The 24694-nt window shown below is 41.8% G+C and overlaps 2 protein-coding genes and 1 pseudogene across 6 annotated transcripts in view; 1 reads left to right on the top strand and 2 right to left on the bottom strand.

The window, feature by feature from the left end:
- Positions 1-6993, bottom strand: part of LOC134337896 (tumor necrosis factor receptor superfamily member 5-like) — a 38928-nt gene extending 31935 nt beyond the window's left edge. The window contains exon 1 of the mRNA XM_063033235.1: positions 6879-6993. The gene's annotated coding sequence lies outside the window, so the exon portion shown is untranslated. The remainder of the gene's footprint in view (positions 1-6878) is intronic.
- Positions 3280-7017, top strand: LOC134337666 (AP-1 complex subunit beta-1-like; annotated as a pseudogene).
- Positions 7018-17319: 10302 nt separating this feature from the next.
- Positions 17320-24694, bottom strand: part of LOC134337728 (tumor necrosis factor receptor superfamily member 5-like) — a 68497-nt gene continuing 61122 nt past the window's right edge. For 4 of the 5 annotated variants that reach the window (XM_063032941.1, XM_063032943.1, XM_063032944.1 and 1 more), the window contains one exon: positions 17324-24383. The gene's annotated coding sequence lies outside the window, so the exon portion shown is untranslated. Of the gene's footprint in view, positions 24384-24694 lie in introns of all 5 variants that reach the window. The other variant, XM_063032945.1, reaches the window with a different exon arrangement.

The following is a 24694-nucleotide window of genomic DNA, read 5'->3' as shown; positions in this document are numbered from 1 at the left end:
AAACCATTCTTCTGCCTAGTCCCTCTGACCTGCACCTGGACCATATCCCCCAGTACACCTCTCATCCATATACCTGTCCAACTTTTTCTTAAATGTTAAAAGTGAGCCCGCATTTACCACTTCATCTGGCAGCTCATTCCATACTGCCACCACTCTGTGTGAAGAAGCCCCCCCAATGTTCCCTTTCAACTTTTCCCCCTTCCCCCTTAACCCATGTCTGCTGGTTTTTTGCTCCCCTAGCCTCAGTGGAAAAAAACCTGCTTGCATTCACTCTATCTATACCCATCATAATTTTATATACCTCTATCAAATCTCCCCTCATTCTTCTACGCTCCAAGGAATAAATTCCTAACCTATTCAACCTTTCTCTAAACAACACACATCAAAGTTGCTGGTGAACGCAGCAGACCAGGCAGCATCTCTAGGAAGAGGTGCAGTCGACGTTTCAGGCCGAGACCCTTCGTCAGGACTAACTGAAGGAAGAGTGAGTAAGGGATTTGAAAGTTGGAGGGGGAGGGGGAGATCCAAAATGATAGGAGAAGACAGGAGGGGGAGGGATGGAGCCGAGAGCTGGACAGGTGATAAGCAAAAGGGGATACGAGAGGATCATGGGACAGGAGGTCCGGGAAGAAAGACAAGGAGGGGCGGGGGGACCCAGAGGATGGGCAAGAGGTATATTCAGAGGGACAGAGGGAGAAAAAGGAGAGTGAGAGAAAGAATGTGTGCATAAGAATAAGTAACAGATGGGGTACGAGGGGGAGGTGGGGCCTTAGCGGAAGTTAGAGAAGTCGATGTTCATGCCATCAGGTTGGAGGCTACCCAGACAGAATATAAGGTGTTGTTCCTCCAACCTGAGTGTGGCTTCATCTTTACAGTAGAGGAGGCCGTGGATAGACATGTCAGAATGGGAATGGGATGTGGAATTAAAATGTGTGGCCACTGGGAGATCCTGCTTTCTCTGGCGGACAGAGCGTAGATGTTTAAAGAAAGGGGCTTCCCTTCCTCCACTATCTTCCTTTTTTAAAGAAAGGGGGGCTTCCCTTCCTCCACTATCAACTCTGCTCTTAAACACATCTCCCCCATTTCACGTACATCTGCTCTCACTCCATCCTCCCGCCACCCCACTAGGAATAGGGTTCCCCTGGTCCTCACCTACCACCCCACCAGCCTCCGGGTCCAACATATTATTCTCCGTAACTTCCGCCACCTCCAACGGGATCCCACCACTAAGCACATCTTTCCCTCCCCCCCTCTCTCTGCATTCCGCAGGGATCGCTCCCTACGCAACTCCCTTGTCCATTCGTCACCCCCCATCCCTCCCCACTGACCTCCCTCCTGGCACTTATCCGTGTAAGTGGAACAAGTGCTACACATGCCCTTACACTTCCTCCCTTACCACCATTCAGGGCCCCAAACAATCCTTCCAGGTGAGGCAACACTTCACCTGTGAGTCGACTGGGGTGATATACTGCGTCTGGTGCTCCCGATGTGGCCTTTTATATATTGGCGAGACCCGACGCAGACTGGGAGACCGCTTTGCTGAACATCTACGCTCTGTCCGCCAGAGAAAGCAAGATCTCCCGGTGGCCACACATTTTAATTCCACATCCCATTCCCATTCTGACATGTCTATCCACGGCCTCCTCTACTGTAAAGATGAAGCCACACTCAGGTTGGAGGAACAACACCTTATATTCCGTCTGGGTAGCCTCCAACCTGATGGCATGAACACTGACTTCTCTATCTTCCGCTAATGCCCCACCTCCCCCTCGTACCCCATCTGTTATTTATTTTTATACACACATTCTTTCTCTCACTCTCCTTTCTTTTCCCTCTGTCCTTCTGACTATACCCCTTGCCCATCCTCTGGGTTTTCCCCCCTCCCCCTTTTCCTTCTCCCTGGGCCTCCTGTCCCATGATCCTCTCGTACCCCTTTTGCCAATCAACTGTCCAGCTCTTGGCTCCATCCCTCCCCCTCCTGTCTTCTCCTATCATTTTGGATCTCCCCCTCTCCCTCCAACTTTCAAATCCCTTACTCACTCTTCCTTCAGTTAGTCCTGACGAAGGGTCTCGGCCTGAAACGTCGACTGCACCTCTTCTTAGAGATGCTGCCTGCCCTGCTGCGTTCACCAGCAACTTTGATGTGTGTTGCTTGAATTTCCAGCATCTGCAGAATTCCTGTTGTCAATCTTTCTCTAACTCAGTTTCTCAAGTCCCAGCAACATCCTTGTAAACCTTCTCTGCACTCTTTCAACCTTATTAATATTCTTCCTGTAATTAGGTGACCAAAACTGCACACAATACTCCAAATTCAGCTTCACCAATGTCTTGTACAACCTCACCATAACATTCCAACTCCTATACTCAATACATTGATTGATGAAAGGCCAATGTAGCTTTTGGGACCCTATCTACCTGTGATGCCACTTTTAGGGAATTTTGTATCTGTATTCCCAGATCCCTCTGTTCTACTGCACTCATCAGTGCCCTACCATTTACCTTGTATGTTCTACCTTGGTTTGTCCTTCCAAAGTGCAATACCTCACACTTGTCTGTATTAAACTCCATCTGCCATTTTTCAGCCCATTTTTCCTGCTGGTCCAAATCCCTCTGCAAGCTTTGAAAACCTTTCTCACAGTCCACTACTCCTCCAATTTTTGTATCATCAACAAACTTGCTGATCCAATTTACCACATTATCATCCAGATCATTGATATAGATGACAAATAACAATGGACCCAGCACTGATCCCTGTGGCACACCACTAGTCACAGGCCTCCACTCAAAGAAGCAATCCTGCACTACCACTCTCTGGCTTCTCCCATTGAGCCAATGTCTAATCCAATTTACTACCTCACCATGTATACGTAGCGACTGAATCTTCCTAACTAACCTCCCATGTGGGACCTTGTCAAAGGCCTTACTGAAATCCATATAGACAACATCCACTGCCTTCCCTACATCCACTTTCCTGGTAACCTCCTCAAAAAACTTGAATAGATTTGTTAAACATGACCTACCACGCACAAAGCCATGTTGACTCTCCCTAATAAGTCCCTGTCTATCCAAATACTTGTAGATCCCATCTCTTAGAACTCTTTCCAATAATTTACTAGCCTATAACTTGCCAGATTACTTTTTGAGCCTTTTTAAAACAAGGGAACAACATGAGCTATCCTCTAATCCTCCGGCACTTCACACGTGGATACCGACATTTTAAATATGTCTGCCAGGGCCCCTGTAATTTCAGCACTAGTCTCCTTCAAGGTCCGAGGGAATACCCTGTCAGGTCCTGGGGATTTATCTACTCTGATTTGCCTCCAAGATAGCAAGCACCTCCTCCTCTTCAATCTGTATAGGTTCCATGACCTCACTACTTGTTTGCCTTATTTCTATTGACTCCATGCTGGTTTCCTTAGTAACAGATTACTTCAATGACCGGTGGCAAAGATGTCAGTGCCCTCTTTCCTAATGTCATAAACTGTATGCAGACAGACAATTTGGAGTTGAAACTAGTGTACCTCTGTCTAATGAACTATGCAAAGAGCCAACCAGATATGGCAATTATGGCTGTCAACACTTTTGTTAAGGACTGTGAAGATCCCAATCCACTTATCAGAGCGCTGGCCTTGAGAACAATAGGTTGCATCTGTGTGGATAAAATTACTGAGTATTTGTGTGCGCCCCTACAAAAATGTCTAAAGGATGAGGGCCCTTACGTATGAAAAACTGCTGCTGTCTGTGTAGCCAAGCTACATGACATCAGTGCACAGCTGTTGGAAGATCAGGAGATTTCTGGACACTCTAAAGGATCTGATATCCGACTCTAATCCAATGGTCGTTGCAAATGCTGTGGTTGCTCTGCTGGAGATTGTGGAATCTCATCCAAACAGCAACTTGTTAGACCTCAATTTTCAGACAATCAACAAGCTTTTAACAGCCTTAAATGAATGTACTGAATGGGGCCAGATATTTATCCTTGACTGTTTGGCCAATTATAGCCCAAAGGATGACTGAGAAGCTCAAGGCATCTGTGAGTGTGTGACACCACGTTTATCTCATGCCAACTCAGTTGTTGTTTTATTGGCTGTAAAGGTTCTGATGAAATTCATGGAAATGCTTTCAAAGGACTTGGATTACTATGGGACTTTGCTGAAGAAACTGGCTCTCCCACTGGTAACGCTGTTGTCTGCAGAACCAGAACTCCAATACGTTGCCCTCCGGAACATCAACCTCATTGTACAGAAAAGTTCCGAGATTCTTAAGCACGAAACGAAGGTTTTCTTTGTAAAGATACCACGATCCAATATATGTGAAACTGCAAAAACTGGATATTATGATTCGATTGGCTTCTCAGGCCAACATTGCACAGGTTTTGGCAGAATTGAAGTAGATGTTGACTTTGTATGAAAATGCTGTGCGTGCAATTGGATGACGTGCAATTAAAGTTGAGCAAACAGAACGCTGCGTGAGTACGCTACTTGAGCTCATTCAGACAGAAGTAAACTACGTTGTCCAAGAAGCTATTGTAGTAATAAAGGACATTTTCTATAAATAGCCAAACAAGAATGAAGGTGTTATTGCAACACTTTGTGAAAATCTGGACTCACTGGATGAACCAGAAGCAAGAGCAGCGATGATATGGATAGTTGGAGAGTATGCAGAAAGAACAGACAATCTGATGAGCAATTAGAGAGCTTCCTGGAAGGTCACCATGATGAGAGCACACGGGTTCAACTACAACTTTTGACTGCCATTGTGAAACTATTCTTAAAAAAACCAAATGAGACACCAGAGCTGGTGCAGCAAGTTCTAAGCTTGGCAACACAGGATTCTGACAACCCTGACTTGACAGACCGTGGATATATTTACTGGCGTCTACTTTCTACAAATTCAGTGGCAGCAAAAGAAGTTGTATTGGCAGAAAAACCCTCTGATTTCAGAAGAAACTGATCTTCTTGAGCCAATGGTCCTTGATGAACTAATCTGCCATATTGGAACACTGGCCCCTGTGTAACATAAGCCACCCAGTGCATTTCTGGAGGGGCAATCTCGGAGGATACATTGAACAGACTGCAAACATGTTACTGAAGGAACTGAGCAGAAGGACTCTCTTGGACGAAAGGAAAATGTATTGGTTGATGGTGGTATTTTGCATTTCGGAAGTCTGATTGTATTAATTTTGATTACAGCGAGAGCTCAGGGAAACCAGCATCAAATTCCCTGTATGTGTCTACATACTTGGCAGTAATAAAGCATTCTGATTCTAATTGTTGTCTGTATCCTATGGTGCCTTTGGTCATGTTTTGTATCATGTTGTAGAAGGGACAATCTGTTCTGAAAGGTTATCATGTAATGATAAAGGAGGGAATGATGAAGTTTAAGGGTGTTGGGGAAGTAAGAAATGATTCTCTGATTCTGGTAAATAGCGGGTTAAAATTAGGTGCCAGCTTGTGTATGTTCTGTTCTATGAAAAGTTGGAGAGACTGTCCCTGACTGAAAAAAAACTGCCTTCAGTTTTTTTTAAAACAACCCACAGCTATCCCTTTGAGAATGATCTGTGGGCTGCATACATCATGTCTTACGAGTTCACATATTGATCAATGTTTCCACCTTTGGTATTCAAGTTTTATTGATAAGGCAAGAATTTGTCTGTAATTAAAACCCGTGATCTAGTGTACTCTCTTACCTAAGTAATTAAGTTTTGCTGTAACTGATTTGGTGGGAATTTCCATGAAACTGACTGTTCTTTGCTTCGCCAGTTCTATAAAATGTCATGTTTCTGAGTGTTAGACAGAGAGCTCGTTTGGAGCCGCCAGACAGACAGAAATCCTGTCTCTCTGATGTTTAGGCTCCGAGTTTTTCCTCGCCGTCTGAGTTCCAACAAATAAACAGGTGAAAAGTTGAAGTAAAGACTTGTGCTTGGTGTGATTATTTGGTCCGGCAAAATTAAGTTTACATGGGGACCTTACAAACACCACACCCACCATTCCCATGCTTACCAACAAGCAGAGTGTAAACCCAGATGTCCAAACCTCGGTCTCACCAACCACACATCTTCCCTCCCCTTCCTTCCCTCCCAAATAGCACTTCCTCTCAACTGCTGGAAAGCTGAACCACGTGCTCACACTACTTGACTGCTTCTCCTGCAGCTCCGATCTATCACATCCTCACTCTCCGGTACGAGTCAAAAGGTCATCGAGCGGCAGCTCCAGTTCCCTCAGGAGCTTCAGCACCGTGCACTTGCTGATACAAAGTTTATCCAAAGGACAGAATTTAACTTTTGGCTGTTGCTACGCGTATAGTTTATCATAAGAAAACCGCGTATCAAACTAGCTTATCTTTTCTAATTCACAAGGTTCACCGAACAATCTTTGCTCCTACAATCGATTTGTACATTTATAAACTGAGCCGTGCTCTCTTTGTTATTTGGAGTTCGAAACCCGCTGTTAGTGGTTCCACACTCCACCATATCGTGAATAAAGCTCTCTTTTATTTCGATATCCGTGTACAATTTACTTAAGATCAACTTGAATCGAATTTCCTTAGCAAATTCTAACCAGATGATGGTGTTTATCAAAATTAGTCAAGAAAGTAATCATCACCTTGCAGTCAAGTTATCTTCGACACGCCCCAAACCCCTCACTCATTTTCCTTTTACTTCTTGTCAAAATCCATTTCATACCATCACTTAACGCCCCAGCTGAATTTACCGAGGCGACTGCACTCAGCCACTTCACAGCTGATAAAAAAAACCCGTCCACTCGGCTGGCGACACGCGGCCTTGTTCATAAAAATGTCTCTTCAACTGTGCATTCCACAGTCCCTGCCACTTTGAAAATAGAACAAAGTCTGGAATTAAAACTCGCCTCACTTACCTGTGCTGGTTCTGCAGTGGCATCCGCACCAAACTTCGGAGCGAGTTCCCGGGTGCGAATCCTTAACCGGATAAATGATTTATTTCTACAAAGGAGGAGGAATCAGTTCCCTGTACCGCTTTTCCGCTTAAATAAGTGAACTAAACCAGTCGATTGCAGGAGTCCCGCCCCGGGTAGAGCGTGAGTGACACCGGTCTCAACGCGTGACTAATGGCCACACCCTTTAAAAAAAAATTAAAGTCAGTGCGACTGAGCCATCAGAAGAAGGCAGTGAATAGAAACCACACACTTCTGGAGATATTTTTTTTCTTGTATACAAAACTTATCTACAACAATAGTTACATGAGCAAGAACAATTCAAAATTCCAACATTCTGTTTAGAATCCAAATCCTAGATATCAACCCAAAATAGATTCCTTTTAAATTAAAATCAGTGAGATTAATTTATTACTCTAATCTCTCTAACTATTTAGATCTCGTGTTATTCCCTGTTTAATGGTTTACGGACGAACCTGTCCTTTTTCCCGGAGTTATTTTGTGTTATTTACTCAAGTGGGTTCACGTTATCTAGTATTAGGAATTACATTAAGATCCGATCACATCTTAGATCATATTTATGCAGAAATATAAAAAACTCTTAAGGGTTCACAAACTTTCTATCACTGCTGAACATACTGTGCAAAGATCTAAGGCGCATATATATAGCTAGAGTGCCTAAATATTTACCTACTACTGTGACAATTTTATGTATTGCACAGGCAAGGCGAAGAATCATGCCTGGGAAAAGGGGAGGGGAGAGGTAGCAGGAAACACCATAAAGATATTCCGTAATAATGAAAAAACAACTGTTTGGAGTCAAATGACCTTGCGTGATTTCTCAGGGCTGGACATGTCAGCACCTGCAACATCCCCCACCCCAGCAGTCCTTCTCTGCCCCGTGTTCCACACCCCTCCTGCAGCGCAACACCATCACCATTCCCAGCATACTTTCCCGAGTTAGTTAGAAAGTTACTGGGAACAACTGGATTCATACTGGGAAAAAGGTTTAACTACATAACACCTCATAGGCCTGATTTTATTCTCACAAATCAATGAATATGTTGTTAAAAAGATCACTCCCTACTTGTACATAGTTTTCTCCTTTTGCTTATTCTTTCCTCTCTTTTCTGTAAGTGTATACCTCATAAATATTATGTGCAGATTTGTGGCAAATATGACTGTAAGAAAAAAATGTACAATATCCGAAATACATCTTATGGAAATGTTTGTTTGATGATGAACTTCAATAAAAAATAAATTACAAAAAAAGTTAATTGAATTCCTATTCTTAAGTATTATGGCAGTTTCAGTTTAAGTCAGTATGTCTTCAAATTGAAATTCAAATTCAAAACTTTGAATTTTTGAATTCAAAAGTTATATATCTATGCAGTTTAACTCATTTCACAGTTCTCCAACATCACGACTTTCAAACAAGGTAAATCTCGTTCGGCAGTTTATCGAAGTATTGGCAAAAATAATCAGTTCTTGCAGAAAATCAAATTTGGATTCTTCAAATTAAAATAAACTTATACATCGAACCGTATTAAATCCTCTGCGTTATTATACATTTCGTTCCCGCGCTGTTTCACCGTTTTGTTTCTTGATTCATTGGAATGAAACAGTTTATCCTCCACGGTAAGTCAATTTACAAATTTGTACAAAAACTTGACCAAATCCCTTGGTATGATTTTACAGAACTAATTCCCGACTACACGGTAAGGATTTTGCACACGCGTCTCTGCCGATATTGTCTCGTTAAAGCTGCTGCGTGTTGTAGCCGTAGCTTTAATAAATCTTTTACAGTATCGCTATTGTCTCTCCTCCAGGGGTTTCAACCTGAAGCTGAAGTTAGCAGGGTAAAGATACTCACCACTAATTCCACTCTTAACAGTTCTTCTCTTCAGCTTCTTATCCGTTGTTTATGTGGCCTTACTACATAACAATGCTATGACAGTAATAAAGACGCTGGAGACGGGAGCTATGTTTCAAGATTCATTACTGGCAGAATCCGAACTCAGAACACACACATACGTATCAATATGCGTCTAATAGCTCATGCAACCACGTGTTACTACAACACAAAGTAGTCCCCATATTATACAGTAGGCTATACGGTACGTTATCGTTGCTGTGTTTCCCTCCTTGTCCTTCCTGCGTTAGCCGCGCCTCATCTCAATTCTCTTTGTTTCAAATTCTGTTTTTTTTAAGTCTGTAAACCTTGTTTTCATCCTTATCCGCAGCTGGAGGTTTCTAACATCACATCTTTGGATTTAATTAACCTGGGTGACACATATTTTAATCTAAGTGCACTCACTGTCCTGTACATACTGAATGTTTGTACCTTGGGTATTTGTGATGTAAGTAAACTTTTAAAGTTTTGTAAAAAAACAACACGGACACATTGCCGTTCTTACACAGAACGTTAGTTAAACCAGAAGGTGCAATCTGCTTTAATTCTGCTTTGATAATAAAAATGTTATTGTCATCACATTCTTGATAATAAGAATGTTATCAATCTCGAAGCAGAGAGAGGAAAATGGTTTTGGATGTTGAGGTCAACAATGTGTCTCAGATCAGCAGTGCGGGACAATTTCAGCAGAGTGTCCAGCCCATCAATCATCTTTCCTCACATCATTAAATCAATGTTCAGGTCAATCGGCAACACCACAAGTAGTGAAGGAGATTGTACTTCTATACAACAGTGCAGAATGTTGTGCAGCAATGTGAATCTTTTCCATGGACACCTGCTCCCCCTCCTGGACGGAGGTGGCATTGAATCAAAAATAATCTGAAAGGGAAATGAATAAACAATTGACTTTTTGGACCAAGACCCTTCAGCAGGACTTGAAAGGAAGGGGGAAGATGCTGGAATAAAAAGGTGGAGAAGGGGGATGGAGGACGAGCTAGAAAGTGATAAGTGAAGCCAGGTAGGTGGGAAAGGCAAAGGACTGAGAAAGAAAGAATCTGAAAGGAGAAAATGGACCATGTGAGAAAGGAGCACCGTGGAGAAGTGATGGGCAGATGATATGAGGCCAGAGTGGGGAATAGAAGAAGAGGGAGGGGGAGAGAAAAGCATTTTACCAGAGAAGGAAATCGATGTTCATTCCATCAGATTGGAGGCAAACAGGATGGAATATGAGGTGTTGCTCCTCCACCATGACAGTGGCCTCACTGTAGTAAATGAGGAGTCGGAGAACGGGAATGGGAATAGGAATTGAAGTGGTTGGTCACTGGGAAATTTGGCTTTTGGTGGATGGAGCAGAGGTGCTCAACAAAACGGTCCCCCAATTTAAGTCGGTCTCACCAATATAGAGGAGTCCGCATTGGGAACACTGGACACAATAGATGACCCCAGCAGTTTCGTAGGTGAAGTCTTGCTTCACCTGGAATGACTGTTTGGGTCTTGAATGGAGGTGAGGGAGAAGGTGAATGAGCAGGTGGAGCACTTTGGCTGCTTTCTGGGATAAGTGCCAGGAGGAAGAATAGTGGGGTGGGACACAAGGAGAAGGAATCATGGAGGGAGCAGACTTCAGTACCAGGAGCCGACTTCAGAACCAGGGTCAGGCTCATTACCACTGACATCTGTTGTGAAATTTGTTGTTTTGTGGCAAAAGTAGAAGACACGAAATATTGATGTAAGTAACTGTAAAATAGCCACATAGATAGCTAGCTGGATGGACAGCAACAAACTCTCAGTGGTCACTCTATTAGATACACAGAAACATAGAAAACCTACAGCACAATACAGGCTCCTCAGCCCACAAAGTTGTGCCAAACATGTCCCTACCTTAGAAATTACTAGGGTTACCCATAGCCCTCCACTTTTCTAAGCTCCATGTACCTATCCAAAAGTCTCTTAAAAGACCCTATCGTATCCGCCTACACCACCATTGCCGGCAGCCCATTCCACACACTCACCACTCTCTGCGTAAAAATCTTACCCGACATCTCCTCTGTACCTACTCCCAAGCACCTTAAACCTGTGCCCTCTTGTGGCAGCCATTTCAGCCCTGGGAAAAAGCCTCTGACTATCCACACGATGAATGCCTCTCATCATCTCATACATTTCTATCAGGTCACCTCTCATGCTCTGTCGCTCTAAGGAGAAAAGGCCGAGTTCACTCAACCTGTTTTCATAAGGCATGCTCCCTAATCCAGGCAACATCCTTGTAAATCTCCTCTGCACCCTTTCTATGGTTTCCACATCCTTCCTGTAGTGAGGTGACCAGAACTGAGCACAGTACAGTACTTCAAGTGGGGTCTGACCAGGGTCCTATACAGCTGCAACATACTTTATACTTTATACTTTATTGTCGCCAAACAATTGGTACTAGAACATACAATCATCACAGCGATATTTGATTCTGTGCTTCACACTCCCTATATTACAAATAATAAATATTAAAGATATTAAAAATAGTTAACATTAGTAAATATTAAAAATTTAAATTATAAATCATAAATAGAAAAATGGGAAGTAAGGTAGTGCAAAAAAGCCGAGAGGCAGTTCCGGATATTTGGAGGGTACGGCCCAGATCCGGGTCAGGATCCGTTCAGCAGTCTTATCACAGTTGGAAAGAAGCTGTTCCCAAATCTGGCCATACGAGTCTTCAAGCTCGTGAACCTTCTCCCGAAGGGAAGAGGGACGAAAAGTGTGTTGGCTGGGTGGGTTGTGTCCTTGATTATCCTGGCAGCACTGCTTCGACAGCGTGCGGTGTAATGTGAGTCCACGGACAGAAGATTGAATATTACCTCTCGGCTCCTGAATTCAATTCCACGATCGATGAAGGCCAATACACTGTATGCCTTCTTAACCACAGAGTCAACTTGAGCAGCTGCTTTGAGCGTCCTATGGACTCAGACCCCAAGATCCCTCTGATCCTCCACACTGCCAAGAGTCTTACCATTAGTACTATATTTTGCCATCATATTTGACCTACCAAAATGAACCACTTCACACTTATCTGGGTTGAACTCCATCTGCCACTTCTCAGCCCAGTTTTGCATCCTATCAATGTCCCATTGTAACCTCTGACAGCCCTCCATACTATCCACAACACCCCCAACCTTTGTGTCATTAGCAAACTTACTAACTCATCCCTCCACTTCCTCATCCAGGTCATTTATAAAAATCACGAAGAGTAAGGGTCCCAGAACAGATCCCTGAGGCACTCCACTGGTCACCGACCTCCATGCAGAATATGACCCATCTACAACCACTCTTTGCCTTCTGTGTGTAAGCCAGTTCTGGATCTACAAAGCAATGTCCCCTTGGATCCCATGTCTCCTTACTTTCTCAATTAAGCCTTGCATGGGTACCTTATCAAGTGCCTTGCTGAAATCCATATATACTGCATCTACTACTCTTCTTTCATCAATGTACTTAGCAATAAAGTGGCCACTGAATGTATGTTTGTGATCTTCTGCTGCTGTAGCCCAACTACTTTGATGTGTTATGTTTTCCGAGATGCCCTTTTGCAATTCACAGTTATAACATGTGGTTATTTGAGTTACTATCGCCAGTCTGACCTTTCTTCTCTGATTTCTCTCATTAACAAGGTGTTTTCACTCACAGAAATGCTGCTCACTGGGTGTTTTTTGTTTTTAGCACCATTCTCTGTCAACTGTAAAAGACTGTTGTGTGTGAACCCCCAGGAGATCAGCAGTTTTTGAGATGTTCAAACCACATCTGGTACTAACATTCATTCCATGGTTAAAGTCACTCAGATCAAACTTCTTCCCCATCCTGATGTTTGGTCAGAAGAACAATTAACTTCATAACTATGTCTGCATGCTTTAACACACTGAGTTGAAGCCACGATTGGCTGATTAGATATTTGCATCAATGAGCAGGTGTACAGCACCTAATAAAATGGCCGCTGAGTTTAGATAGCTGGCTAAATGGATAGCCACATATAGTTGCAAGAAAATGTTTGTGAACACTGCAATTACCTGGTTTTATGCATTAATTACTCACAAAATGTGATCTAATTTTAATCTAAGTGACAATAAAACACAATCTGCCTAAACTAATAACATTCAAACAACTCTACGTCTTCTCGTCATACTGAGTACACCATTTAAACAATCACAGTCTAGGTTCAAAAAAGTATGTGATCTCTGGGCTAATGCCTTCTACAAAGCTATTTGGAGTCAGGTGTTCCAATCACTGAGATGAGATCGGAGGTGTGGGTTGTAGAGGTACCCCGCCCTATAAAAGAGACACATAAAGTCAAGGTACTGACAGATCCTGGACTTCTCAAGAAAGATTACTTTATGTGTACCACGCCTCGGTCAAAACAATTTTCAGAAGACCTGAGAAGAATTGTAGGGATGCATGAAGCTGGAAAAGGCTACAAAAGCATTTCTAAAGACCTGAGTCCCAGTCCACAGTAAGAGAAATCGTCTCCAAATGGAGGAATTTCAGTAGTGTTGCTACTCTCCCTAGGAGTGGGTGTCCTGCAAAGATCACAACTTGCAATGTTAAGGAGGTGAAACAGAACCCAAGGGTAACAGCAAAAGATCTGCAGAAATCTCTACAACCTGCTAATCTCTCTGTTCATATGTCCACTATAAGAAAAACACTGAACAAGAATCGTGTTCATGGAAAGACACCATGGAGGAAACCACTGCTCTCCAAAAAAAAAACATTGCTGCACATCTCAAGTTTGCAAAGACCACCTAGATGTTCCACAATGCTTCTGGGACAGGGAAGTTTGGCCAGGTGGATTCAGAATTGGCTTGCCTGCAGAAGGCAGAGGGTGGTGGTGGAGGGAGTACATTCAGACTGGAGGATTGTGACTAGTGCTGTCCCACAAGAATCTGTTCTGGGACCTCTACTTTTCATGATTTTTATTAACGACCTGGATGTGGGGGTAGAAGGGTGGGTTGGCAAGTTTGCAGACAACACAAAGGTTGGTGGTGTTGCATATAGTGTAGAGGATTGTCAAAGATTGCAGAGAGACATTGATAGGATGCAGAAGTGGGCTGAGAATTGGCAGATGGAGTTCAACCTGGAGAAGTGTGAGGTGGTACACTTTGGAAGGACAAACTCCAAGGCAGAGTACAAAGTAAATGGCAAGATACTTGGTAGTGTGGAGGAGCAGAGGGATCTGGGGGTACATGTCCACAGATCCCTGAAAGTTGCCTCACAGGTGGATAGGGTAGTTAAGAAAGCTTATGGGGTGTTAGCTTTCATAAGTCGAGGGATAGAGTTTAAGAGTCGCGATGTAATGATGCAGCTCTATAAAACTCTGGTTAGGCCACACTTGGAGTATTGTGTCCAGTTCTGGTCACCTCACTATAGGAAGGATGTGGAAGCATTGGAAAGGGTACAGAGGAGATTTACCAGGAAGCTGCCTGGTTTAGAAAGTATACATTATGATCAGAGATTAAGGGAGCTAGGGCTTTACTCTTTGGAGAGAAGGAGGATGAGAGGAGACATGATAGAGGTGTACAAGATAATAAGAGGAATAGATAGAGTGGATAGTCAGCGCCTCTTCCCCAGGGCACCACTGCTCAATACAAGAGGACATGGCTTTAAGGTAAGGGGTGGGAAGTTCAAGGGGGATATTAGAGGAAGGTTTTTTACTCAGAGAGTGGTTGGTGCGTGGAATGCACTGCCTGAGTCAGTGGTGGAGGCAGATACACTAGTGAAGTTTAAGAGACTACTAGACAGGTATATGGAGGAATCTAAGGTGGGGGCTTATATGGGAGGCAGGGTTTGAGGGTCAGCACAACATTGTGGGCCAAAGGGCCTGTACTGTGCTGTACTATTCTATGTTCTATGTTCTATTATTCTGCGGACAGATGAGACAAAAGTTGAACTCTTTGGCAGAAATGCACACTGCTATGTTTGGTGGAAAAAGTACTCTGCACACCATCACCAAAACCTCTTACTGTGAAGCTCGGTGGAAGGAGCATCATGGTTTGAGGATGCTTTGCTGCCTCAGGGACTGGACAACTTGCAATTGTTGAGGGAACAATGAATTCAAAATTGTATTAAGACGTTTTACAGAATGTTAAGGTAGTGGCCTGTCACCTGACGCTCAATAGAAGTTGGATGATGCAACAAGACAATGATTCAAAAAACAAGAGTAAATCAACAATGGAATGGTTTAAAAAGAAGAAAATTCATGTTTCGAAATGGCCAAGTCAGAGTCCAGATCTTAACCCAATTAAGATGCCGTGGCATGATCAGAAGAGGGATTTCATGTAAGGTATCCCAGAAATATTGATGAACTGAAACTGTTTTGTATGGAGGAATGGTCTAAAATTCCTCCAAGCTGATGTGTGGGCTGATCAATAGTAATTGGAAATGTTTGGTTGAAGTTGTTATACAAGGGGTCACACTAGTTACTGAAAGCAAAGGTTCACATACTTTTTCCAACAAATACATGTAATATTGGATCATTTTTCTCAGTAAATAAGTGAAGAAATCTGATGATTTTGTGTTATTTATTTAAGTGGATTCACTTTATCTAATGTTACGTACCCTGTAACTGGGTTGCCAAACCAGCAGAAATGGACCACTTAGTTGGAGTCTGGATTACTGGAACTAAGAAAGTTTTATTAAAGAAATAAGCATCACAGTACTCTAATCAAAAGGATATAAATGCAACAGTTTAGCAATGGTAAAACACACATGTACACAGAACTAGGATAATAGGATCAATCAAGCTCTATCGCAGCCTAAGGGTAAATGACCAGTTTCAAGTGACACAAAGTTCAGTTCAGTTCACAGTAATCACTGTTGTGCCGTTGGGCGGGGAAAAGAGAGAACGAAAGAATATTCAAATCGGATTCCAAACAGACCTTCGATATTCCTCGCAGTCAGCTTTCGGGCGAGCCCTTTGTAATGTCTTCTGAGGTCACCGACTGTGACCCCTCCGTTCCAGATACGATCGTTCTTCTGCGGTGAATCCAGCACCCAGGCAAGGGCAGACACACACACCAGGTTCCCGCCGATCCGTACCTTTCTACCCTGTGCGTCTATGGCTGGTCCCGCGACCAGACCTCCAACAACTCTCACCAACTAGTGAGGGGGGGCACACCGCTTTCAGGGTCTCATTACCTCGTGGAGTCGTGTGTCTCTGCCTTAGCGAACCTGTCCCTTTTTATCCCCCTGCTGGGGTATCGCCTGTCCATCAGACTTCAAACAGTTCAGGGTTCAAAACCCCAGTCTCTGACAATACTCGGAACTGTGTCTCCTTTCCGTTAATCCCTTCTCGTCTCTCATTAACATCTCTGAAGGTTTCTTATCGGCATCAATCTTCTGATAACTGGCTTTTTTTGTCACACTAGTTTTAGGACTTAGGTGAAGATCTGATCAAATTTTAGATCATATTTATGCGGAAATAGAGAAAATTCTAAAGGATTGGCAACCTTTCTATCACTGCTGTACATCCTGTGCAAAGGTCTTAGGCGCATAAATATTGCCAGGGTGCCTAAAGTATTTGCACAGTACTGTAGCAATTTTAAATATTGCACTGTCCTGCTGCCACAAAAGAAAATAAATTTCATGATGTCGGAGAGTGATAATAAATCTGATTCTGATATGGGTCTCTATTGTGGACTGAGAGTGGGAAGGGTGCAAGGAGAGGGGAGGGAGCAGGAAGCACCATAAAGACATTCTGTATTAATCACTTAACCAATTGTTTGGAATCAAATGACCTTGCGTGATTTCTCAGGGCTGGACAAGTCTGCATCTGCAACATCCCCCACCCCAGCAGTCCTTCTCTGCCACGTGTTCCACACCCCTCCTGCAGCGTAACACCATCACCATTCCCAACATATTTGCACCTGCCAGATTAACAAACACATTCTCTACTCCACGTTGACAAATACAGTGCTGTGCTAAAGTCTTAGACACCCTAGATGTATACATGTACATAAGACAATTACAGAGCACTGTAGATACCTACTAAGAGGGTGAATGAGATGTTGTGAACTAGCATCCAGTCACTGAAGTTTTGATGAGACCAAGCTGAGTGAATGTGGAAACAATATCCAGCAGTCAATATGAATATAATGAAACAACACTCAAACTAACCTATTTCCACAGATAAAAACATTCAGTCCATGTTTCAGGACCACTGATCAGTCGGTGGGTGACTTCTGCTCAAGGCCAGCCCATCAGAAGCACTGCCGATAAATTATTACCCCTCACATTTAATGGATAATGGTCAGTAACATCCACCACTTTCCACATGTTGTAACCATCAGATACATCTTCATCTCCTCTTACAGAATTCCAAAGGGGCTGTTTTCTCTGTGACTCTGATTCACTCTCCAATCTCCACCAAAAGCTCCTCTTCTCCTGTCCTTTCCCCTGCAACCGTGTGTTGGAACTGCTGAAATAAGGCACTGAGAAACTGAAAGTGATCAATATTAAAGTCTTTATTCATTATGCACACACAGTGAAATGTGGCATTGGTATTAACTGACACTCTCTAAGCATTTGCCTCAGCTAACCCACAAACACTCGTTTTCTTGGAGGCCCTTTCAGTTTACTCTGGACAACAAATTTTTTTTTGAAAACGTTGCTTCCTTAAAATTTTTTTTTGTTCATGATTGACTGCTTGAAGCTGAACACAAATATAATTTCAGACTACTTGTATCATGTAGAAATTTGGCTGAACAAGAAACTAATATTTATTGAATATAATGTGTTTTTTCGCAGAACAGTACTGACACTTTGCAATAATTTCCTGAGGAGACTGAGGTCCTTTAACATCTGCAGGACGATACTGAGGATGTTCTACGAGTCTGTGGTGGCCAGTGCTATCATGTGTGCTGTTGTGTGCTGGGGCAGCAGGCTGAGGGCAGCAGACACCAACAGAATCAACAAACTCATTCGTAAGGCCAGTGATGTTGTGGGGATGGAACTGGACTCTCTCACGGTGGTGTCTGAAAAGAGGATGCTGTCCAAGTTGCATGCCATCTTGGACAATGTCTCCCATCCACTACATAATGTACTGGTTGGGCACAGGAGTACATTCAGCCAGAGACTCATTCCACTGAGATGCAACACTGAGCATCATAGGAAGTCATTCCTGCCTGTGGCTATCAAACTTTACAACTCCTCCCTTGGAGGGTCAGACACCCTGAGCCAATAGGCTGGTCCTGGACTTACTTCCTGGCACAATTTACATATTACTATTTAATTATTATGGTTTTATTACTATTTAATTATTTATGGTGCAACTGTAACAAAAACCAGTTTCCCTCGGGATCAATAAAGTATGACTATGACTCTGACGATGACAAATGCGACTCAGCCAAAAATATTGACTATTTTCATTGGTACTTAGTGTCTGAGGTTTCTCGCTTATGTGTCCAACAATAATCAGCCAGCATTGATGGATTCTAGTTGCCCTGATGCTGTTTATCCATGACTGCAATGTCCTGGTGAAACCTTTCCCCGTGCTCATTACTGACCAGAACAAGATTTGTAAGGAACAAGTCTAAATGCGAATGCAGAAAATGAACGGAGTGACATGTTACACTTCATGGTTTTGTATACTTGAAGCATGTTGTTAACCAGCTGCACATAGTCTGGTGCTTTGTAGTTGCCAAGGAGATTTTCAACATGCTTGAATGTATTCCATGCGATTTTCCCCAGTCCCACTGGAGGTTCTTCAAATTGCCTGTCATTGGTGACCTGTTTAGTTTGTGGACCGACAAATAATGCCTTCCTTAATATTAGCATCAGTTATTCTGACTTGAATTATGAATTAAAATGACAAATGTGGTCCATTTTTAAGAAAATTGTGAGTGATAGGGTAATTCCGTGGTGATTTTCATAATCAGCAGCTCAAAATCCATAAAATACACGCAAAAGTTCTCTTTGTTGTCCAGTGTTATTGGTATTTAATTTTCCTTTCTGTTGATGGAGTCCTACATTAATCTTCCATTTCATAATATATCTATGCTACACATATGGTTCAATGCTCAATGTTACATCTTAGATAATCAGACATATCATAATATAAATTTGGTTCCACGTTCCAGTCTTTCTTATTTTGTAAAAATAGAGCTCCTCTATTGCATACATGTAATGAACAATGTATTAAAAGGTTTACTTATTGACAACATAAATCAGCAAATGCAATCATAAATGTAAACTTCTTGCAAGACTTCTAATATGTCATTATACATTATATTTGTGCTCCACCATTTCCATTTAGACTAGTGGTTGTCAACCTTTTTAAGCCCAAGTTCCCCTACCTCGGCCTTAGTGAAGGGCAAGATTGACCTACTAAATAGTTTAGTCACACGCATGCCACCGGGCAGAAAAGACAGGAAGTAAAACCCCGCAACCCGGAAACAACCTCTCTTTGCAAACTGCTTTCAGTAGCGGGAGTATTGCTATATTACCATTATCTTTTAGACCATAAGATATATGAGCAGAAATAGGCCATTCAGCCCATCAAGTTAAATATAAGTTATATATAAATTGCAACTTAAAAACATTTTACAAACCAATTTTGTTTTTCTGTAAACTCCAGAAGTTACAGAACACAATATTCATATCATATTAAGAGGAATAGATAAGAGTGGATAGCCAGCGCCTCATCCCCAGGGCACCACTGCTCAATACAAGAGGACATGGCTTTAAGGTAAGGGATGGGAAGTTCAAGGGAGATATTAGAGGAAGGTTTTTTTACTCAGAGAATGGTTGGTGCGTGGAATGCACTGCCTGAGTCAGTGGTGGAGGCAGATACACTAGTGAAATTTAAGAGACTACTGAACAGGTATATGGAGGAATTTAAGGTGGGGGGGTTATATGGGAGGCAGGGTTTGAGGGTCGGCACAACATTGTGGGCCAAATGGCCTGTACTGTGCTGTACTATTCTATGTTCAACCATTTTGAGCTAACTTCAGTGATGTAGTTCATAGTGATGGAATGAAAATATTTTAAAGTTTGCTCTGTTCCCTACTGACCAGCAGCAAGATGTATCCACAAACATAGGAGACACTGTACGTGTGTTAAAGACTGTAAGAAATTACTTCAGAGTTACATACAAGATAAAAAACAGAAATGAAAATGATTAATAAAGTCGTAAAAGAGACAAAACTAATTACTGATCCAAACCACACAACGTAGTGATGGAGGGCACTACAAGTATCCGACAGCTTCTTCAGTTTCCCTCTTGTTGTCCTAGCCTCTATATCCAGCTCTTGGAAAAGGCACAACCCATTTTAAGATTCCCAATTGCATAACAGAATTGCCCCTTTTTATATCCTTCAAGATCCCTTGCTCTAATGCATGCGAAAATGCCAGGCCATATCTGCACCTGTAGAATCTTCTTCCCTCTCCAGACAAAGATGTTCTCTACCATCATCTGCTCTCAGCGTTATAGACTAGTGCTCACACTAAACTCTCCAAACACTGCTGTGGACTGGTTTCTTGTACTTTCTCAAAATATTCCCACATTCTACACTAAGAACATTTTGTCTTAGAAACACCCATTTTGTATTGTACATTTGAGCAGCGACCAAGGAGGAATCAAATTGAACTCTTTCTTTACAAGTGATAATCTCAGATTCAGGAGGAGAGGGACTCCTTTCAAAGAAGCAATGTGAATTTACAGTACTATAATAAGAACTCTTAGGCACATGTATATAGGGTGCCTAAGACTTTTACATGGCACTGTAGTAATTTCATGTATTGCACTGTACTGCTGCAAAAACAATTCTTGACTTATGATAAACCTGATTCTGATGTGGGTCTCTGCTGTGGACAGAGTGGGAAGGGAGCGGGGAGAGGGGAATCACGATTGGGAAAAGGAGAAGGGAAGGGGGAGGGATCGGGAAACACCACAGAGACATTCTGTGGTGAACTCAAAGCATATCCAGTTTATGTAAACATAAGTACAAATATAAACAGCTGGTGAATCAGTACACTTTCAATAACTACAATGACACTAATAATCTCTTCTCGAGCTTCTAGCCAGGCGCAGGTGTCAATTATAACTGATGTTCCAATGACAAGTTCTGCCATCTTCATCAGTGGTGATGCCTGGGTATGTCTATTCCAGTGGTATTTATACTCCTGTATTCCAGCCCTCTTGACTGGTTGTCCTCATCCAATCCATCGGCCATTTTAAGGGCCCCAATTGATTCCCTCCACCTTGTAGCCATTCTGAATTTCTCAGTCAATAACTATGAGCAACTAACAAACAATTTTATCGTACTGTACTAGTATTGGTATTGTTCAAATTTGCTCCGCATTTAATTTAAATACATACATAATTTGTCACTCAGTTTGTATTTTTTTTAACACTTTTTTAACTATTTCCATGAAACTTTGACTAATTGGGGCAAGTGCTTAATTGGGCCAAGATGTACCACGTTGCACTGTCAGCCACTGTAATTACAATGTCACTATTTACTTTTGTTGGTATACATTTATACATTTAGAATTCCACTTTAACAAGGAGAGCCCATTATAAATAACAGAACACCTGTGAATGTCCAAACACCTCCACTGAGACAAAAGTCAAAATGTCAACACGAGGAAATCTGCAGATGCTGGAATTTCAAGCAACACATATAAAAAATGCTGGTGAACGCAGCAGGCCAGGCAGCATCTATAAGAAGAGGTACAGTCGACATTTCAGGCCAAAACCCTTTGTCAGGACTAACTGAAAGAAGTGATAGTAAGAGATTTGAAAGTGGGAGGGGGAGAGGGAGATCCGAAATGATCGGAGAAGACAGGAGGGGGAGGGATGGAGCCAAGAGCTGGAAAATGAACAACCAATAGTTAAGCATACTTTACGTATATGGTTTCAATTCCCATTATATCAAATTTTCTTTTTCAACCTTCCACGATGGATCAAGCTTACTTGGATTGGAAAACCAAAGGTATAATATCTTTTCGTGATTTATTGTTGGATAATTGTTTTATGTCCTTTGATCAACTCTCTAATAAATATAACTTACCCAGATCTCACTTTTTTAGATATCTACAGATTAGAAACTTTTTAATTACTGTCTCTCCTAATTTTCCATATCCATATCCAATGGACACCTTGGAAAAAATCTTAGATTTAAATCTCTCTCAGAAAAGTGTAGTAGCAATTATATATAATTATGAATTTATGTCCTGATGCTTCTAATAAAATTAAAGCTGACTGGGAAAGAGAACTTGAGATTAATATACCGACTGAAAAATGGGAACAAATTCTTCAGTTGGTGAATTCATCCTCTGTATGTGCTAAGCATAGGTTGATACAGTTTAAAGTAGTGCACGAGGCTCATATATCCAAAGATAAACTATCTCGTTATTACTCTTATATTAATCCAATATGTGACAGATGCCATTCCGAGATAGCTTCTTTAACCCACATGTTTTGGTCATGTCCCTTGTTGGAGAAATATTGGAAAGATATTTTTGATATTATTTCAACGGTCCTAAATATAGACTTACAACCTCATCCAATTACTGCTATCTTTGGACTACCAATGATAGACTTAAATAATTTAACCTCTTCATCACGAAGGATGATTGCATTTCTTACTTTAATGGCTAGAAGGTCCATTTTGTTGAATTGGAAAGAGATTAACCCTCCTACTGTATTTCATTGGTTTTCACAAACTATGGTGTGTTTGAATTTGGAGAAAATTAGAAGTGCAGTTTATGACCCTTCCATTAAGTTTGAAAAAACTTGGAGGCCATTCATTCAGCGTTTTCATTTGATGTAATTTGATCATTTCCAAACTTGTTTTATCTCTCTGTATTGTTGTTGGAGGGGAATGGAGTCGTCGACACTAAGGTTTTCTTCTTTTCCACTTTTAAGTTGTTAGTTTTGCCCAAGTCTTTTAGTTTAGTTGATTAATTTTGTTTTTCTTTGGGGATGGGGTTTGCTTTTTTTTGTTTTCTTTTTTTTTTCTTTTTCATGATTTTTCCCCCAGTTTTTTTTGCTTTGTATTATCCGTGGTTAGTTCTACATGTTTGGGAGCTTTGTTAATTTACACTACTTGGTTTTGCAATTACTTTTTTTAAATGTAACAATATATCTCCTACTATTTGTATTATCGCTATGTTTTGTTTTTATATTTTGAAATTAATAAAAAGATTGAAAAAGAAAGAAAGTGGGAGGGGGAGGGGGAGATCCGAAATGATCGGAGAAGACAGGAGGGGGAGGGATGGAGCCGAGAGCTGGACAGGTGATTGGCAAAAGGGATACGAGAGGATCATGGGACAGGAGGCCCAGGGAGAAAGAAAGGGGGAGGGGGGAAGCCCAGAGGATGGGCAAGGAGTATAGTCAGAGGGATAGAGGGAGAAAAAGGAGAGAGAGAGAAAAATAATAATAATTCATAAATGACGGATGGAGTACGGAGGGGAGGTGGGGCATTAATGGAAGTTAGAGAAGTCAGTGTTCATGCCATCAGGTTGGAGGCTACCCAGAAGGAATATAAGGTGTTGTTCCTCCAACCTGAGTGTGGCTTCATCTTGACATAGAGGAGGCCGTGGATAGACATATCAGAATTTGCTTTATTTAATGTTCAGTACAATTCAGTATCCAAAATCAACATCACAATTCTGTGGTCTTCTGCATCATTAGACACAATGGAATCCAGGACTCTCCAATCCATGGAATTTAGTAAGGTTTGGAAATTTTCAACCAATAGGTATATGATCTCTGCAGCCCTTTCCTTTAAAACCAATGGCTCCTCCAGCTGGTTTCCAAGCAGTCATGTGAGCTTCTCTGACATTTTGTCCATTGTGATTTGGATTTTAAAGATTAGCTTTAGTTGTCACATGTACATTGAAACAGTGAAACCTGCACTGTTTACACCAACGACCAACACGTTCCAAGGATGCACTGGGACAGCCCAAACACATTCCCATGCTTCTGGAGCCAGCACACAGCAAGCCAATGATTTACTAATCTGTCCATCAATTTTGAAATGTGGAAGAAAAGGGAGTACCCGAAGAAAACCCAAACACGGTCACGGGGAGAACGTACAAACTCCTTACGGACAATGGTGGGAATTGTATCTCACTCACTGGAGCTGTAGAGTTCTTTGCTTCTGTGTCGCAAACCACTTCCTCCATGTTACCTTAAATTAACCCATTTGTAATCCGAGGGATATTAGCTGTATTCTCGCTGAAAAGACAGATGTAAGAAAAATATGTATTTGTCACCTCTTTGCTTCCTGTCATTAATTTGCCAGGATCGGATTCCACGCTTATCTCAGCCATCTCCTTGTTTTTTATATGTCCGTCAAAATTCTTCCTGATATTCACTTAATATTTCACTTCCTGATGTTACTTCTTTCACATGAGTGCTTAGAGATTTGCAACTGGTTAGTTGAAGTTGAATATTTTGTGATTCCAAGTTTAGTGCACAACTAGTGTATATTATGTGAAGTCCATATTTTTCACAGAATGAAACACTTGACCCATCTTGGAGATTGGAATGGAATTACAGCCCGTTTCAGGCTGTTTCTCATGATCTGCAAATAAATATCATATGTCAGGTACTGTAAATATTCTGAAGAGTTAATCTCAAACTGTGCATTCATATCTTAAGCTTTAAATAAAAACATTGTGTCAAAAATAAAACAAAATGCAGATGCTGAACATCTGGAAACCAAAGCACAAAATGTCAGAAACACTTGGTAGAAAGCAGCATCCGTGGATACAGGGTTAACAAGTTAATAACACAAGAGATCCTGCAGATGCTGGAAATCCAGACAAACACACACAAAATACTGGAGGATCTCACCTCTAGCATCTGTGGAAAGGAATAAACAGTCAACCTTTT

The sequence above is a fragment of the Mobula hypostoma genome, chromosome 25 (genome assembly GCF_963921235.1).
Source record: "Mobula hypostoma chromosome 25, sMobHyp1.1, whole genome shotgun sequence".
Taxonomy (NCBI): Eukaryota; Metazoa; Chordata; class Chondrichthyes; order Myliobatiformes; family Myliobatidae; genus Mobula; species Mobula hypostoma.
Note: the sequence above shows the minus strand (reverse complement) of the source record. Positions and strands in the feature narration are given on the sequence as shown.